General features: G+C 39.9%; 1 pseudogene; it reads left to right on the top strand.

Annotated features, from left to right (window-relative positions):
* The first annotated feature begins 1,683 nt into the window (after positions 1-1,683).
* LOC145542505 (large ribosomal subunit protein uL4-like) lies at positions 1,684-4,196 on the top strand (annotated as a pseudogene).
* The last annotated feature ends 13,887 nt before the right edge of the window (positions 4,197-18,083 follow it).

The raw sequence follows: 18,083 nt of genomic DNA, 5'->3' as shown, positions 1-18,083 counted from the left end.
GGGCATATACACCGAGGAAACCAGAATTGAAAGAGACGCGTGTACCCCAATGTTCATCGCAGCACTGTTTACAATAGCCAGGACATGGAAGCAACCTAGATGTCCATCAGCAGACGAATGGATAAGGAAGCTGTGGTACATATACACAATGGAATATTACTCAGCCATTAAAAAAAATACATTTGAATCGGTTCTACTGAGATGGATGAAACTGGAGCCCATTATACAGAGTGAAGTAAGCCAGAAAGAAAAACAACAATACAGTATACTAATGCATATATATGGAATTTGAAAGATGGTAATGATAACCCTATATGCGAGACAGAATAAGAGACACAGATGCATGGAACAATTTTATGGACTCTGAGGGAGAAGGTGAGGGTGGGACGTTCTGGGAGAATAGCATTGAAACATGTATATTATCATATGTGAAACAGAACACCATTCCATGTTTGATGCATGAGACAAGGGCTCAGGGCCGGGGCAATGGGATGACCCAGAGGGATGGGATGGGGAGGGAGGTGGGTGGGGGGTCCAGGAAGGGGAACACATGTAAACCCATGGCTGATTCATGTCAATGTATGGCAAAAACTGTTACAATATTGTAAAGTAATTAGCCCCCAACTAAAATAAATAAATTTATTAAAAATAAATAAATAAATAAATAAATGTTACAAACAGTAAAAAAAAAGAAAAAGAAACTTAGGGCCTGGAATGATAGCAAAAAGCTCTCAGCAAATGAGAGCTGGCAATGCAAAATGAAAAGATGTCATTGTATTGAGAGCTTCCCTGATGGCTCAGTGGTAAAGAATTCACCTGCCAATCCAGGACATGTGGGTTTGATCCCTGGGTCAGGAAGATGCCCTGGGGAAAAAAATGGCAACCCATTCCAGTATTCTTGCCTGGGATATCCCATGGACAGAGGATCCTGGCAGGCTACAGTCCACAGGGTCACAAAAAAGTCAGACAGGACTTAGTTACTATATTGAGCACAGAGGACCCTTCAGAAACATTCTTATAATCACCCCAGTCCCATCACTTCAGGGCAAATAGATAGGAAAAATGGAAACAATGACAGGCTTTATTTTCTTGGGCTCTAAAATCACTGCAGATAGTGACTGCAGCCATGAAATTAAAAGACGCTTCCTCCTTGGAAGAAAAGCTATGACAAACCTATACAGCATATTAAAAAGCAGAGACATTACTTTGCCAACAAAGGTCCATACAGTCAAAGCTATGGTTTTTCCAGTAGTCATGTATGGCTGTGAAAGTTGTACTGTAAAGAAAGCTGAGCGCAGAAGAATTGATGCTTTTGAACTGTGGTGTTGGACAAGACTCTTGAGAGTCCCTTGGACTGAAAGGAGATCCAACCAGTCAATCTTAAAGGAAATCATTCTTGAATATTCATTGGAAGGACTAATGCTGAAACTCCAATACTGGCCACCTGATGTGAAAGCCAACTCATTGTAAAAGACCCCGATGCTGGGAAAGATTGAGGACAGGAGGAGAAGGAGACTACTGAGTGTGAGATGGCTGAATGGCATTATTGACTCAATGGACATGAGTTTGAGCAAATCCGGGAGATAGTGAAAGACAGGGGAGCCTGGCAAGCTGCAGTCCATGGGTTGCACAGAGACATGACTGAGTGACTGAACAACTACAATAAATAAGTAAACTGAACATTCTGAAATTTACTCCTGGGGTTACTGCATTTGGATTCAAAGTGCTTTCCACAAGTGAGATTATGTGCATGGCACTTGATGTAAAGTTGCCTTCCTCAAGAGTGACAGCAACCTCCCCATACATAAGATGCTCAATACAGACCTTAGCAGAGTCTGAAAAAAGCCCAGAGACCCAAAGACACATCCAAGCACCACATAAGAAGATTCATCACAGACTCATACAGAAGAATCCACTGAAAATCCTGAGAATCATGTTGGAACTAAATTCAAATGCAAAACTCAGACACTGGAACATCATTATCTGCCAGATCAAGAATTACAAACTCCAAGGAGATAAGGCATCCCTAGAAGCCAAATCAGATAAGAAGGGTGTTCCAGGTAAGAAGCCAGTGGTAGTGAAGGAAGAAGAGTGTTGGTGTTAAAAAGCTTCGGTGGCAAGGAAACCAGAATTGAAAGAAACACATGTACCCAAATGTTCATTGCAGCACTGTTTATAACAGACAGGACATGGAAGCAACCTAGATGTCCATCAGCAGTCGAATGGATAAGAAAGCTGTGGTACACATACACAATGGAATATTAATCAGCCATTAAAAAGAATACATTTGAATCAGTTCTAATGAGGTGGATGAAACTGGAGCCTATTATACAGAGTGAAGTAAGCCAGAAAGAAAAACACCAATACAGTATATTAATGCATATATGTGGAATTTAGAAAGATGGTAACAAGAACCCTATATGCGAGACAGAAAAAGAGACATAGATGTATAGAACAGTCTTTTGGACTCTGTGGGAGAAGGCGAGGGTGGGATGATCTGAGAGAATAGCACTGAAACATGTATATTATCATATGTGAAACAGATCGCCAGTCCAGGTTCGATGCATGAGACAAGTGCTCAGGGCTGGTGTACTGGGATGACCCAGAGGGGTGGGATGGGGAGGGAGGTGGGAGGGGGGTTCAGGATGGGGGACACATGTAAACCCATGGCTAATTCTTATCAGTGTATGGCAAAAACCACTACAATATTATAAAGTAATTAGCCTCCAACTAAAATAAATAAATTAAAAAAAAAAAAAAAAGCTTTGGTGGGAAAAAACACTGGAGCTGCCAAGAAACCACCAGCTGAAAAGAAGCCAGAAGAAATCAAGTCCACAGAAGCAGCTTGCTGTATAAACTAAAATTTGTTTATTCCATAAAGGTCTAATCATTCGGACAGTTCAATTTGAATAAAGATCTGATCAAAGAGGCACTGAAACACAAACAAGCAAAAAAGATGGGAGGAAAGTTATTAAGACTGTGAAATCAGGAAAAAAAATATTTACAGATAAAAAGCTGCCTCATAGATAATTCAAAAGAATGTACAGACACACTTAAAATGATAAGAGGATTTTACTAAATCAGTCAGAGAGGAAATCAAAATACTGACATTGCCAGTTCAAGATGGAAACAGAAGGATCCTGAACTCTTACAGACACGTCAGATCTACAGTGACATATTGAAAAATTTGCTCTGAGAAAAACCTAAAAACTAGCTAAGCAATGACCACATAGCAGGTGAACTACGAAGAAAAAGCACATCAAAGTGGGTAGGAGAAGCTGAGATGCAATCTTGCCATAAAGCCCACCCCTAGTGTACGGATCCCCATCAGAAGCTTCTCACTGCAGAGTAAAAGATGAGTCCCCAGACATCTAGTTTTGAAAACCAGTGGGGCTCATGACAATGAGACCCAAAGGCAATAGTAATCTGAGAAATGACTTTTGAAAGGATCACCCACTTGGATGCACTTGCCCAAGGGAAGCCTGTGATCTTGCCCAGAGTTTATATGAAAGAGGTTCATTTGTTGACCTTAAAGAATCAGCCCAAGGGGCAGGCATTGAAATTAACAAAGATCCAGGAGTCTGTTGTGGTCAGAGGCTGGTGGGCACCTTCTTTACACACCATCTTTCTTTTTTCTAAAACCCTAGGCTCTTCCCCTCACCCCCTGGGGGGTGCCATCTTTATATTCCCCCTCTCTCATCTCCCCAGTCATAAAACACTACACTTTTTTCCTCTCCAGCAGGCACTATCCTTATGCTCCTCCTCTGCCTTACTCCAGCCAGCTGTTACCATTCTGCTCTCTTTTTCTGTTACACTCCAGAGTCCCCTCTCAAAGGGGACATTTTACATGTTTCTGGTGCTCTGGGTTTTTCCCTCTGGTTCTGTTTATTGTGGGTGCCACTCTAGGCATTCACCTTGATCACCTGGCTCTGGAGGTCAGGGGACAGTCCTATAGGACTATCAGAGGGACAGTTCTTGGCAGATTACCACCCCAGACACTAGGCACAGTACAGACAGCAGAAGAGACACACCCCAATCTTTCTGAGAAAGAGGTCTATTTGCTTATCCTGGAGCTTTGGTCTGAGGGTCAGGCTTTTGGTATGGCACACATCGAAGGGCTGAGAGATGGAATATTTCCTGCTATATCAGTAACCAAGGATATTACAGTCATCAACAATTGCAGTCCTCCAGTGTGAGCCAGTGAGCCCTGAGGAAACTCAGAAAAGAATACCTGCCATTGAGCAGCCATCAGACTGCAGCCACACCCTTTGGTGAGTCCTGAGGAAACTTAGGATGTGTAAATGCAGGATACTAGGCCCAGATAGCTGAGGTATGTATCAAAGGAATGATTTCAGTGAGTCCAGACCCTTGTATCTTTTCCATAGAAAAACACTCAATTCCTTAACTTGAAACATCTGATTTCTTTAATTAACGATACTATTTTGATGTTCCTGCCTGCCCTTTGTTGCAAAACTCCTAGCCTACATATCCTAGCTCCTCCCCTCGCTTCCTTGGAACAGTTTTTCAGAACTATCTGAATGCAGTCTCCTGGGCTACAGTTCTCATTTTGCCCAAAGAAAACTTAACTCTCAACTCTTACATTGTGCGACTTTTTTTTTTTTTTTTTTGACAAGGTCTACTTGCTGCTGCTAAGTCACTTCAGTCGTGTCCGACTCTGTGTGACCCCATAGACGGCAGCTCACCAGGCTCCGCTGTCCCTAGGATTCTCCAGGCAAGAATACTGGAGTGGGTTGCCATTTCCTTCTCCAGTGCATGAAAGGGAAAAGTGAAAGTGAAGTCGCTCAGTCATGTCCGACTCTTAGCAACCCCATAGACTGTAGCCTACCAGGCTCCTCTGTCCATGGGATTTTCCAGGCAAGAGTACTGGAGTGGGGTGCCATTGCCTTCTCCGAAGGTCTACTTAGGGGCCATCAGAAAACAGTGGCCATCTCCTTCCACCTCACTCCAGCTTGCTGGTGTCTCCTGGAAAGGAACTGGAACCCTTGTCTGGTGCCCCAATTTAGTGGTTCTGCGTCACCTGGCTCTGGTTGCCAGTAGGGCTTATGCTCACAGGTACCACAGGACTATAACCAATGGATAATCAATTCTCAAAAGTCTACCCCTTCCAGGACTCAGCAAAATGCAATAGACCCAGGAACTCAGTTTTTCTGTAAAAAGGCCTATTAGTTTCTGATCATAACTGCAGTCTGAGGAGCAGAATTCTAATTAAGCACACATCTAAGGACCGACTATAATCTTTTCCAGAGAACTTAGAGGGTGAGCATTACCTTTGTGCTCTCCCTCTGCAGTGCTCTGCAGTGCCAATGTCTCTCAGATGGGAGCTCTGCCACACATCAGCTTCTATGCCTGTCACCCAGGGGACACCCCTTGAGCACCTGGCTCTGGCGGTCAAGTGGCTTGCACTACTGGGTCTCAGGGACTGTAACAATCCCTGCAGTTCTTGCCAGGCTACGCCCCCAGGGCACTGCACAAAAAGCAGACTGAAACACATCCTCAGTCATTCTGTGAAAGAGGCTTATTTGCTAGTTATGGAGCTTACCCTGAGGGCAGGCTTCAATACACAGTGAGAGGCCTAGAGGGGTGGAATGTAGACCAATGGATGGTATGCCAATCTCCCTCTGCCTTGCTACAGCTCACCCAGAAGGGAGTTCTGGTGACCAGTGGTGCATACATTTGTGGTCCCATAGTACCACATACTGATCACTTTAAAAGCTGCTATCTTATGGTCTGGCTTGCATCAGCCTAAATCTAGGTGCTGACTGAGATCTTCCTCTTTGGGATACTGACAGGTCTTGGCAAACACTCAACTATTGGAAGCTATTAAAAACAAAATAGGCTGATGGGACAATCATAAAGATTTGAAAAACAAAGAGCTAGGAAAGAGTTGAACAGTAAGGTTAATCTCCTACACAAGGCCACTTTTCAAGGCTGGGAGAGTTGGCTGTTTCATCTAATACATAGAAACTAACATGAAGAGTCAGGTAAAATGAAGAAACAAGGAAATATTCCAACAAAATAACAAGATAAATACTCAGAAAAAAATTAACAAGACACTGATAAAAAGTTAAAGGTAATGGTCATAAGGATGCTCACTGAACTTGGGAGAGGAATGGATAAATATGGTAAGAGCTTCAACAAAGAGACAGAAAACATAAGAAAGTCAAATAGAAGTCACAGAGCTAAAGAATATAATTACTCAACTAAAATTACACTAAAGGGGTTCAACAACAGATGGGATGAAGCAGAACAATCAGTGAACTTAAAGACAAGCCATTGGAACACATCCAATCAAAGGAGAAAGAAGAAAAAATAATTTTTAAAAAGTAAAGATAGTTTACGAGATGAATGAGACAACACCAAGTAGGCTAACATTCACATTGTAAGAGTCCCAGAGGAGAGAGGGAGGGAGAGGGAGAGAGGGAGAGAAAGAGAAAACTGCACAGGTCCACTTTCATGTTAATTTTTTTTCCTCAAAAAAATACCATAGTACTACAGAATCCATGATTGGTTGAATCCACAGATGTGCTACCATATACACAAGGAGTTGACTATGAGGTTATATGCAAATTTTTTATTTCAAGGGAGGTCAACACCACTAACTCTTGCATTGTTTGAGGGTTAACTATATAACATTTGTCAATATTTATTTACCCAACACAGGAGCACTTAAATATATAAAGAAAAATTTAAATAGACCTAAAGAGAAAAACAGAAAGCAATACAATAATAGTAAAAGACTTTAAGGTGCCACTTACAGCAATGGATAGATCATCCAAGCAGACAATCAATAAGGATACATTGACCTTAAATGACTGGTCAGCTAGACCAGTTAGACTTGATATATATAGAACATTCCATCAAAAGCAATAGAATGCACATTCTTTTCAAGTACATATTGAATATTACCCAGGATAAATCCTATATTAGGCCAAAAAACAAGTCAATAAGTTTACGAAGATTAAAATTATATAAAATATCTGTTCCAACCACAGTGGCATGAAATTATTAATCAATTACAAGAAACAAACTGAAAAATTCACAAATTGTGAAGATTAAATAACATGCTACTGAACAACCAATGGGGCAAAGAAAAAAATCAATGCAAAAATCAAAAAAATACCATGAGACAAGCGATAATGGAGATACAATATACTAAAACTTAGGGAATGCAGCAAAAGAGGGAAGTCCATAGAAAAACATGTCTATACCAGGAAACAAGGAAAACCTCAAATAATCAACCTAACATTACACCTCAGGGAGACAGAAAAAGAACAACAAACAAAGCCCAAAGTTTGTAGCAGAAAGAAAATAATAAAGATCAGAGCAGAAATAAAATTGAGACAAAAATATAGGAAAGACAATAAAATTAAGAGCTGATTCTTCGAAAAGATAAACAAAATCAACAAACCTCTGTCCAGACTCATGAAGATGAAAAGAGAAAGGAAAATCAGAAATGAAACATATATTGTAATGGATGCCACAGAAATAACAAGGATAAGAGACTGCTATAAACAATTATACACAAATAAATTCAACAAACTGGAAGAAACATATCTGTTTCTAGAAACATATACAACCCACTAAGATTAATTCATGAAGCAATAGAAAATTTGAATAGACTGATTACTAGTAAGGAGATTAAATCAGTAAACAACAACCTCCCTACAAAAAAGTCTGGGGCCAGACATTCTACCAAACATTGAAAGCATACATGCCAACCCTTCTCAAGTCTTCCAAAAAATTATAAGAGAACGGAACACTGCCTAGCTTATTTTACAAGGCTAGCATTACCCTCATATCAAATCAGACAAGGAATCCAAAAGAAAAAAAATACCACCCAATATCACTGATTAGCATAGATTAAAAATACCACTAAAATATTAGCAATCCAAATTCACACTATGATGAAGTGTGATTTATTTCAGAGATGCACAAATTATTCAACATCTACAAAATCAATGATATACCACATTAGCAAACTGAAGAATAAAAATCATATGATCATCTTTATAGAGAGAGAAAAAGCATTTACCAAAATTCAATATTCCTTTGTGACAAAAACTCACAACAAACTGTGTACTGAGGAAACAACATAATGAAGACCATATATAACAAGGCTACAGCTAACATCATTTCACACTCAACAGAGAAAAGCTAAAAGCTATTCCGTTAAGATAAGGAACAAGATAAGGGTGCCCATTCTCATCAGTTTTATTCAACATAATACTGAAAGCATTATTCAAAACACACAAGAAAAAGAAAGAAAAGGCATCCAAATTAGAAAGAAGAAGTAAAACTTCCGTTGTTTGCAGATGACATATTGTATATAAAAAACCCTAAAGGTTCCACCCAAATAACTGTTGGAACTAACAAAATAACCCAGAAAAGTTACAGGACACAAAATCAATATACAAAAATTAGTTAAATTTCAATACACTAATAAATAATCATTAAGGAAAATTAAGGAAATAATTCCATTTATAGTTGCATCAAAGAGAATAAAATATCTAGGAGTAGATCGAATTAAGGAGGTAAAGGACCTATATACTGAAATCTATAAGACATTAATGAAAGAAACTGAAGAAGACACAAGTGAAAAGATATTCTGTGCATGTGGATGGAAAAAATTAATATTGTCAAATTCCCTATACCATTCAATGCAATTTGTATCAAAACTCCAATGGCATTTCTCACAGAAACAGAGTAAACAATCTCAAAATTTGTACAGAATCAAAAAAGACCCCCAAAGCAGTCTTGATAAAGAACAAAGCTAGAGGCATCATGCTCCCTGATATCAAACTATATTACAAAATTACAGCGATCACAACAGTATGATATTGGCATAAAATATATACATAGATCAATGGGACCAGAAGTAAACCCATGCATATATGGCAAATTGATTTATGACAAAGGAGCCAAGAATAAATAATGGGGAAACAAAGTCTTTTCAGTAAGTGGGTTAGGAAAACCAGTCACAAACAAAATGATGAAACTGGATCTCTATCTTGTACCTTACATAAAAATCAACTCAAAATGGATTAGACTTGAATGTATCATGAAACTCTAAAACCATGAAACTCCTAGAAGAAAATATCAGTGGTAACATCCTTGACATTGGTCTTGATGATGAATATTTTAATCTCTTATCAAAGTAAAAGAAAGAGAGGAAAATCAAATTAAAAAGTTTATGAACAACAAAGGAAACCATCAACAAAATGTAAAGACAACCTATCAAATGGGAGAAAATATTTGCAAATTATACAACTGATAATGAGCTAATATCCAAAATATATAAATAACAGATATAACTGAATAACAAACAAAAAACAAGCCAAACAAAAAACCAACCCCATTAAAAATTAGGCAGACCATCTGAATACACCATATTTCTTAAGACCATTTACAGATGGCCAACAGGTATGTGAAATGATGCTCAACATCACTAATCATCCAGGAAATGCAAAAACAAAACCACAGTGAGATACTACCTTATACCTGAGAGACTGACTACTTAAAAAAAAACCAAACAATAATAACCAGTGTTTGCAAAGATAAGGATAAAAGGGAACACTTGTGCAGTATTAATGGGAATGTAAATTGGGACAGCCACTATGGAAAACTCTATGGCGGTTCCTCAAAAAATTTAAAATAAAACTACCACATTCTGGCAATCCACTACTGTGTATTTATTCAAGAAAATGTGAAAACTAACTTGAAAACATATCTGCACCCCCATGTTCATTGTAGCATTATTTATAGTAGCAAAAAAAAAAATGGAAAAAACCAATATGTCCATCCCTGAGGGAATAGATAAAGAAGTTGTGGTATAATCTATCTAATGGAATATTACTTGGTCATGAAAAAGAATAAAATCTTGCTATTTGAGATAACACAGGTTGACCTTGAAGGCATTATGCTAACTGAAACAAGTCAGATAGAGGACAAATACCAGTGACCTCTCCCATATATAGAATCTTAAAAACAAAATAAAAATAACCTCATAGATTTTGAGAACCAAACTGTTTGGTGGTTTCCAGAGGTAGGGTTTTAGTAGTGGATAAGATGAGTGAAGCAGTTTAAAATGTAAAAACTTACAGTTATCCAATAAAGAAGACATGGGATGTGATGTATAGCATGGTGACTATAGTTAATAGCACTTTATGATACATTTAAAAATCACTAATAGAGTAGATCTTAAATGCTTCCATCATAAGAAATGTATGATAGCAGATGCTAAGTAGACTTATTGTGGTCATTATTTTGTAATATATACAAATATTGAATCATTATGTTGTATACCTGAAACCAGTATACTGTTATATATCAATTATACCTCAATAAAAATTATATTGATGTCCACTGAAGTTCTTTATACCAACAAAATATAGTTAGAAATTCAGTTTTTAAAATTCCACTTTAAATAGCAAACCCCACAAAATCACTAGGAATGAATTAAACAAAGGCTATATATGAAATTTCTGTAGGATAATAGTTTATTAAGAAGCAATAAAGACAACTTAAATAAATGAGAGTATATCTTAGATATTTCCAGTTTTTCTCCAGACCTACTCTCAATTCTTCTCCAATTCTGGAAAACTGAATTTATGCACTATATAATGGGCTCCCTTGAACTCGGGATTCTGTTAGACATCATCCAATAAGAGGTATTGGCAGAAGAACAGAGAGAAAAAAGAGAGTATTTATTCATCCAACCATTTCCTTCTGGGTTGCAATGGATTGATTCAGTTCACTTCAGTTGCTCAGTCCTGTCTGACTCTTGGCGACCCCGTGGACAGCAGCATGCCAGGCTTCCCTGTCCATTACCAACTACCAGAGCTTGCTCAAACTCATGTCCATTGAGTCAGTGATGCCATCCAACCATCTCATCCTCTGTCGTCCCCTTCTCCTCCTGCCTTCAATCTTTCCCAGCATCAGGGTCTTCTCCAATGAGTCAGTTCTACACATCAGCTGGCCGAAGCATTGGAGTTTCAGCTTCAGCATCAGTCCTTCCAGTGAATATTCAGAACTGATTTCCTTTAGAATTGACCAGTTGGATCTCCTTGAAGTGCAAGGGACTCTCAAGAGTCTTCTCCAGTACCACAGATCAAAAGCATCAATTCTTCAGCACTCAGCTTTCTTTATAGTCCAATACTCACATCCATACATGACTACTGAAAGACCAATAGCTTTGACTAGATGGACCATTGCCAGCAAAGTAATGTCTCTGCTTTTTAATATGCTGTCTAGGTTGGTCATAGCTTTTCTTCCAAGGAGCAAGCACCTTTTAATTTCATGGTTGCAGTCACCATCTGCAGTGATTTTAGAGCCCAAGAAAAGAAAGTCTGTCACTGTTTCCATTGTTTTCCCATATATTTGCAACGAAGTGATGGGACCGGATGCCATGATCTTAGTTTTTTGAATATTGAGTTTTAAGCCAGCTTTTTCAGTCTCCTCTTTCACTTTCATCAAGAGGCTCTTCAGTTCTTCTTCGCTTTCTGCCATAATCGTGGTGTCATCTGCATATCTGAGGTTATTGATATTTCTCCCGGAAATATTGATTCTAGCTTCTGCTTCATCCAGCCCGGCATTTCGCATGAGGTACTGCATATAAGTTAAATAAGCAGGATGACTAAAGCAGCCTTGACGCACTCCTTTCCCAATTTGGAAACAGTCTGTTGTTCCATGTCCACTTCTAACTGCTGCTTCTTGACCTGAATACAGATTTCTCAGGAGGCAGGTCAGGTGGTCTGGTATTCCCATCTCTTGAAGAATTTTCCAGTTTGTTGTGATCCACATAGTCAAAGGCTTTGGCGTAGTCAATAAAGCAGAAGTAGATGGTTTTTTCCTAGAACTCTCTTGCTTTTTCTATGACCCAGAGGATGTTGGCAATTTGATCCCTGGTTCCTCTGCCTTTTCTACATCCATCTTGAATATCTTGATGTTCACGGTTCATGTACTGTTGACCTGGCTTGGAGAATTTTGAGCATTACTTTCCTGGCGTGTGAGATGAGTACAATTGTGTGGTAGATTAAACATTCTTTGGCATTGCTCTTCTTTGGGATTGGAATGGACACTGACCTTTTCCAGTTTTGTGGCCACTGCTGAGTTTTCCAAATTTTCTGGCATATTGAATGCAGCACTTTCACAGCATCATCTGTTAGGATTTGAAATAGCTCAACTGGAATTCCATCACCTCCACTAGCTGTGTTCATAGTGATGGCCACTTCACTTCAGACTCCAGGATGTCTGGCTCTAGGTGAGAAATCACACCACTGTGGTTATCTGGGTCATTAAGTTTTTTGTTTTTTTTTCGTATAGTTCTTCTGTGTATTCTTGCCACCTCTTCTTAATATCTTCTGCTTCTGTTAGGTCCACACCTTTTCTGTCTTTTATTGTGCATATCTTTGCATGAAATATTCCCTTGGTATCTCTAATTTTATTGAAGAGATCTCTAGTCTTTCCCATTCTTTTGTTTTCCTCTATTTCTTTGCACTGATCACTGAGGAAGGCTTTCTTATCTCTCCTTGCTATTCTTTAGAACTCTGCATTCAAATGGGTGTATCTTTGCTTTTCCCCTTTGCCTTTTGCTTCTCTTCTTTTCTCAGCTATGTGTAAGGCCTCCTCAGATAACCATTTTGCCTTTTGCATATCTTTTTCTTGGGGATGGTCTTGATCACTGCCTCCTGTACATTGTCATGAACTTCCATCCATAGTTCTTCAGGCACTCTATAAGATCTAATCCCTTGAATCTGTATGGATTGATTACATCCCTCCAGTGAATGTCACAGCTTCTGTCAAGTGACTCTCTCGTAAGTTAGAGATTCTTCCTCCTGATTCTGGTTCCCACTCACTCTGTCTCCTATCCTTTGCCCCTTCAGACATGACTGCTGGTTGGTCCCTTAATCCTGCTCACTTATTTTAAAATATTTTTATTAAACTCAAATTAATCAACTGAGTAAGCTACTTCTTTCCTGCTTAAATTCTGAATGATAGAGCAATGTGTATAAGTGACCCCAGGAAATGGGACTCTATTGATAGTATTATATTGCTCATATGTGTAAGGAGAACACAAATTACTTTCTTCCTTTAGTAACTGATGACATGGAATGGATTCACAAATACCCAGATTAACACTTGTGGTAAAATGCTATGGAATGCTAACGAAATGCAACATTAAGAGATCATCCATGATCCTTTATTGATATGATGACAACAGTGATTATAAAGATGCAGGAGAGTGCAAACATGGAAAAGAAAGAAGTCAAAAGCCCTGAATGTCAATTTAGAATTTAGATGAAAAATTAGAACACCAATATGCCAGCTGTGAAAGTACTGCACTCAATATGCCAGCAAATTTGGAAAACTCAGCAGTGGCCACAGGACTGGAAAAGGTCAGTTTTCCTTCCAATCCCAAAGAAAGGCAATGCCAAAGAATGCTCAAACTACCACACAATGGCACTCATCTCACACGCTAGTAAAATAATGCTCAAAATTCTCCAAGCCAGGCTTCAGCAATACGTGAACCGTGAACTTCCAGATGTTCAAGCTGGTTTTAGAAAAGGCAGAGGAATCAGAGGTCAAATTGTCAACATCATCGAAAAAGCAAGAGAGGTCCAGGAAAACATCTACTTCTGCTATATTGACTATGCCAAAGCCTTTGACTGTGTAGATCACAATAAACTGTGGAAAATTCTTCAAGAGATGGGAATAACAGACCACCTGACCTGCCTCTTGAGAAACCTGTATGCAGATCAGTAAGCAACAGTTAGAACTGGACATAGAACAACAGACTGGTTCCAAATAGGAAAAGGAGTACGTCAAGGCTGTATATTGTTACTCTGCTTATTTACCTTCTATGCAGAGTACATCATGAGAAATGCGGGGCTGGAAGAAGCACAAGTCCTGGGTGTTCATTGGAAGGAGTGATGTTGAAGCTGAAACTCCAATACTTTGGCCACCTCATGCAAAGAGTTGACTCATTGGAAAAGACCCTGATGCTGGGAAGGATTGGGGGCAGGAGGAGAAGGGGACAACAGAGGATGAGATGGCTAGATGGCATCACCAACTTGATGGACATGAGTTTGGGTAAACTCCGGGAGTTGGTGATGGACAGGGAGGCCTGGTGTGCTGTGATTCATGGGGTTGCAAAAAGCCGGACATGACTGAGTGACTGAACTGAACTGATGCCAGTTGGTGAATCAAGATAATTATGACTAAGTGAAAGTGTTAATCACTCAGTCGTCCGACTCTGCGACCCCATGGACTGTAGCCCTCCGGGCTTCTCTGTTCATGGAATTCCCCAGGCAAGAATGCTGAAGTGGGTAGCCATTTCCTTCTCTAGGGGATCTTCCAACCCAAGGATTGAACCCAGGTCTCCCACACTGCAGAGAGATTTTTTTTACTGTCTGAGCCACCCGGGAAAGCCCTAATTATGATTGAGATATCAGCCCCAAGTCTTGGTTATAAGCAAGATAAAGTAGATACTTTTACACTGAAATAAGGTCACTGGTCTGGAAGAAGTGGGACTCTGAAATATAAGGACAGACCATTTATAGTCTTATGAAGGTTAAATCAAATACCTCTGGGCCTCCTTTACCAGACACCTCCTCTCCCTACTTTGTAATGAAACAAGTTTTCTTCCTGCATAGAAACATCTGAAATTTGTTATCACCTAAAATGCCAACTTTCCTCAGGACGAATTACCATCACTATTTACTTCCTAGAGGCTCACAGGAAAATTAGATTACAATATTAAGCAAGGACCTGGTGAGAAAAATGAAAATATTCACCAGATTTGTTTAAGCAGGAATCTGAAGAGCATTCTTGTGAGGAGATTCTAGACAGGTTAGACCCAAAATGAAAAACAAGATAAAACTTTATTAACCTGAATTTATAATGTCACCTAGAATTCATGATTTAATGTGTTGCCTTTAGCATCTAGAAGTCATATTAATACACAACTAGGTTGGCCAATTTAAGCCTGTGTTTAATGATGGATTAAATATGCCCCAGAAGAAGAGGCCAAAAGCTCAAGAAGACAGAGATATCTGAATGGAACTACTTTGGAAATGCTCAGCCACCCACTAACTTTTATCTACACTGAAGGCTCAGAAATGCACAGGCAAATTGGGAGAGTAATGTCACCATCTTGGTGATATAGGTCATTCCTGACCTCAATCCCCTTCCAAGGACAACTAAGAACTATTTATGGACACACTGAAAATCCTAATACATGGGGGTATGGCTGAAGCAGCCCACGTACCACAGAGACAGAGGTGGATTCCATTAGAAGGACAAGAAGAGTGGCTACATACTGGCTATGTCGCTGATCCCCCAGGCTGGCACAGTACCAAACCTAGAGGGCTCCCCTGAGCCAACAACTAATTCCTCCAGTGGGATAAAGAGAACCCAAGGTAGATATCTGGCTCCCCCAGCTAAGTGTCGTTGTTCAGTTGCTCAGTCGTGTCTGACTCTTTTGCAACCCTATGGACAGCAGCACACCAGGCTTCCCTGTCATTCACAATCTCCAGGAGTTTGCTCAAACTCATGTCCATTGAATCAGTGATACCATCCAACCATCTCATCCTCTGTCATCCTCTTCTCCTCCTGCCCTCAATCTTTCCCATCATCAGGGTCTTTTCTAGTGAGTCAGCTCTTCACACAGGTGGCCAAAGTACTGAAGCTTTAGCATCAGTCCTTCCAGTGAATATTCAGGGTTGATTTCCTTTAAGACTGACTGTTTCAGAACCATCAATTCTGTGGTTCTCAGCCTTCTTTATGGTCCAACTCTCATATCCATATATGAATACTAGAAATTCTTAGTTTTGACTATAGGATCTTTGTTGGCAAAGTGACGTCTCTGCTTTTTTATACGCTGTCTAGGTTTGTCATAGATTTTCTTCCGAGGAGCAAGTTTCTTTTAACACCCAGCAAGCTAGGTGTTAACCAGACTTATTGTGGTAATCATCTCATAATACATGTGTAAGTCAAGTCATTATACTATACAGCTTAACCTTGTACAGTATTCTATGTCAATCATAACTCAATAAAACGGAAAGAAAAATTTACAAAGAAATACATTGAAAAAAGAGCCACCAGGTTCCACACAAGTTCTGTGTAGAACTTCAGCAAGTCAGAGATTACGGTAAAGGATGCTGCAATGGAATTGGGACCCCTATTTTTAAAGAGAATAATAAGGCTCTGCATGGGAAGGATCAGGTTGCTATACTGAAAACTCAGCAACATGAATTCAACACAATTTTCCCCAAAGTTCACAGGAGCATGGTAGTAATCAGAATATTCTGACCCGTAGGGATCTGTGGTGAATGCTAACTGATCACAAGTTCCCCTGGAGAAAAAAAAAAAATAGACTGAGAAGTTGGATCAAGACGGTAGAATAGGAGAACATGGAGCTCACCTTCCCCCACAAACTCATCAAAAATGCACCTACATGTAGAATAATTCTCATAGAAAACCAACTGAAAACTGGCAAAATTCCTATACAACTAAGGCCACAAGAAAGATGTCTGCATTATCAGGTAGAATGGAAAAAAGGCATCAGATTGGGACCTGTGACCCAGTGAAGGGTATGAAAGGAAAAGAAGGTCTGCAAGGGCAGACCCTCACCCTGAGGAGCCAGCAGATCAAGTCACAGTCTGTGAGTCCCTGTCCTGGGGTCCCCAGCAGAGAAGACAAGCCTCCTTGGCTGCTGGGAAAACCACTAGGATAGATAAGAGGGATGGAGAAGCCTGGACTCCACTTGCAAGGAGTGTGTGGATACCATCTTGCAAATAGGGCAGAAACAGCTCTGCACCGGTGGCTGTCACCTCACTGTTTCCCTGCCCAAGCTGGGTGAACACTTTGGCTCTGCTCACTCCACACCAGGTCTTGGTGAGAGATCTGGGGCAGACAGGTCCTTGGAGAAGACTTGATCTAGGAATGCAGGGGGTGCTCAGGGGTCTGGGATGTGGTCCAGGAGGCGGGGCAGCAGCAGCCAGTGTTGGTTGGTGCTTGCTTCATCAGCACCACAGAAGCAAACTAGACTTCTGATAGTGGTGCAGCTGCTTCTGGTCCCTCAACCACAATGCCCTGAACCCCAGCTCCAGCCTAGCAAGTGTTCCAGCCCCACCTATCCTATGCCACAGTCTTGTGCTAGATCTGGGATAACCACAACAGGGGATGGGACACACCTTGGGCTTCAAAGCAGAGCAGTGAATACCTGCACAGGCAGCACACTGAACCTCAGTGAGTGTACAATCCTCACTTCCTTCAGTACTGTCCTCCTCTGGGGCAAAACATGCATTCAAAAAGAACAGAGCCGACTCAAGCATGACCTTCAGGGCTTCTGCTCCAGCACCTGGGGAGAAGAACTTGTCCCTGCCAGGGTGGCCACAGACATGGAGCAGAGAGAAAGTCTCACCTCATGCCCTGCACAGGCTTTAGCTCCTCCAAAGGATGGAGCATTCATGAACAAGGTTGCCCATTCATGACACTTTCTGTTTAATATAGTATTGGAAGTCCTAGCCACAGTAATCAGACAAGAAATAAAAGATATTCAAATTGGAAAAGAAAAGGTAAAACTATCATTATTTGAAGATGACATGCTACTGTGTATAGAGAACCCTAAAGTTGTCACCCAAAAACTATTAGAATAAATGAATTCAAAGTTGCAGTATACAAAATTAACAAACAGAAATCTGTTGTCTTTCTATATACTAATAATGAACTATCAGAAAGAGAAAAATTTAAAAACCTTGTTTAAAATTGCATCAAGAAGAATAAAAAACCTAGGAATAAAATGAACCAAGGAGGTTAAAGACCTATACTCTGAAAACTATGAAATACTGGTGAAGGAAACTGAAGATAATTCAAAGAAATGGAAAGATATCCTATTGTCTTGGATTGGAAGGATCACTATAATTAAAATGGCCATACCACCCAAAGCAATCTACAGATTTAATGCCAGCCCTATCAAAACACCAAGGACATTTCTCAAAGAACTAGAACAAAGAGTTCTAAAATTTATATGGACCCACAAAAGCCTGAGAAAGTAATCCTGA

Source organism: Giraffa tippelskirchi, chromosome 3 (assembly GCF_054371585.1).
Source record: "Giraffa tippelskirchi isolate mGirTip1 chromosome 3, T2T-mGirTip1v1.2.pri, whole genome shotgun sequence".
NCBI classification, from domain to species: Eukaryota; Metazoa; Chordata; class Mammalia; order Artiodactyla; family Giraffidae; genus Giraffa; species Giraffa tippelskirchi.
This window is presented reverse-complemented; position numbering and strand designations above follow the sequence as displayed.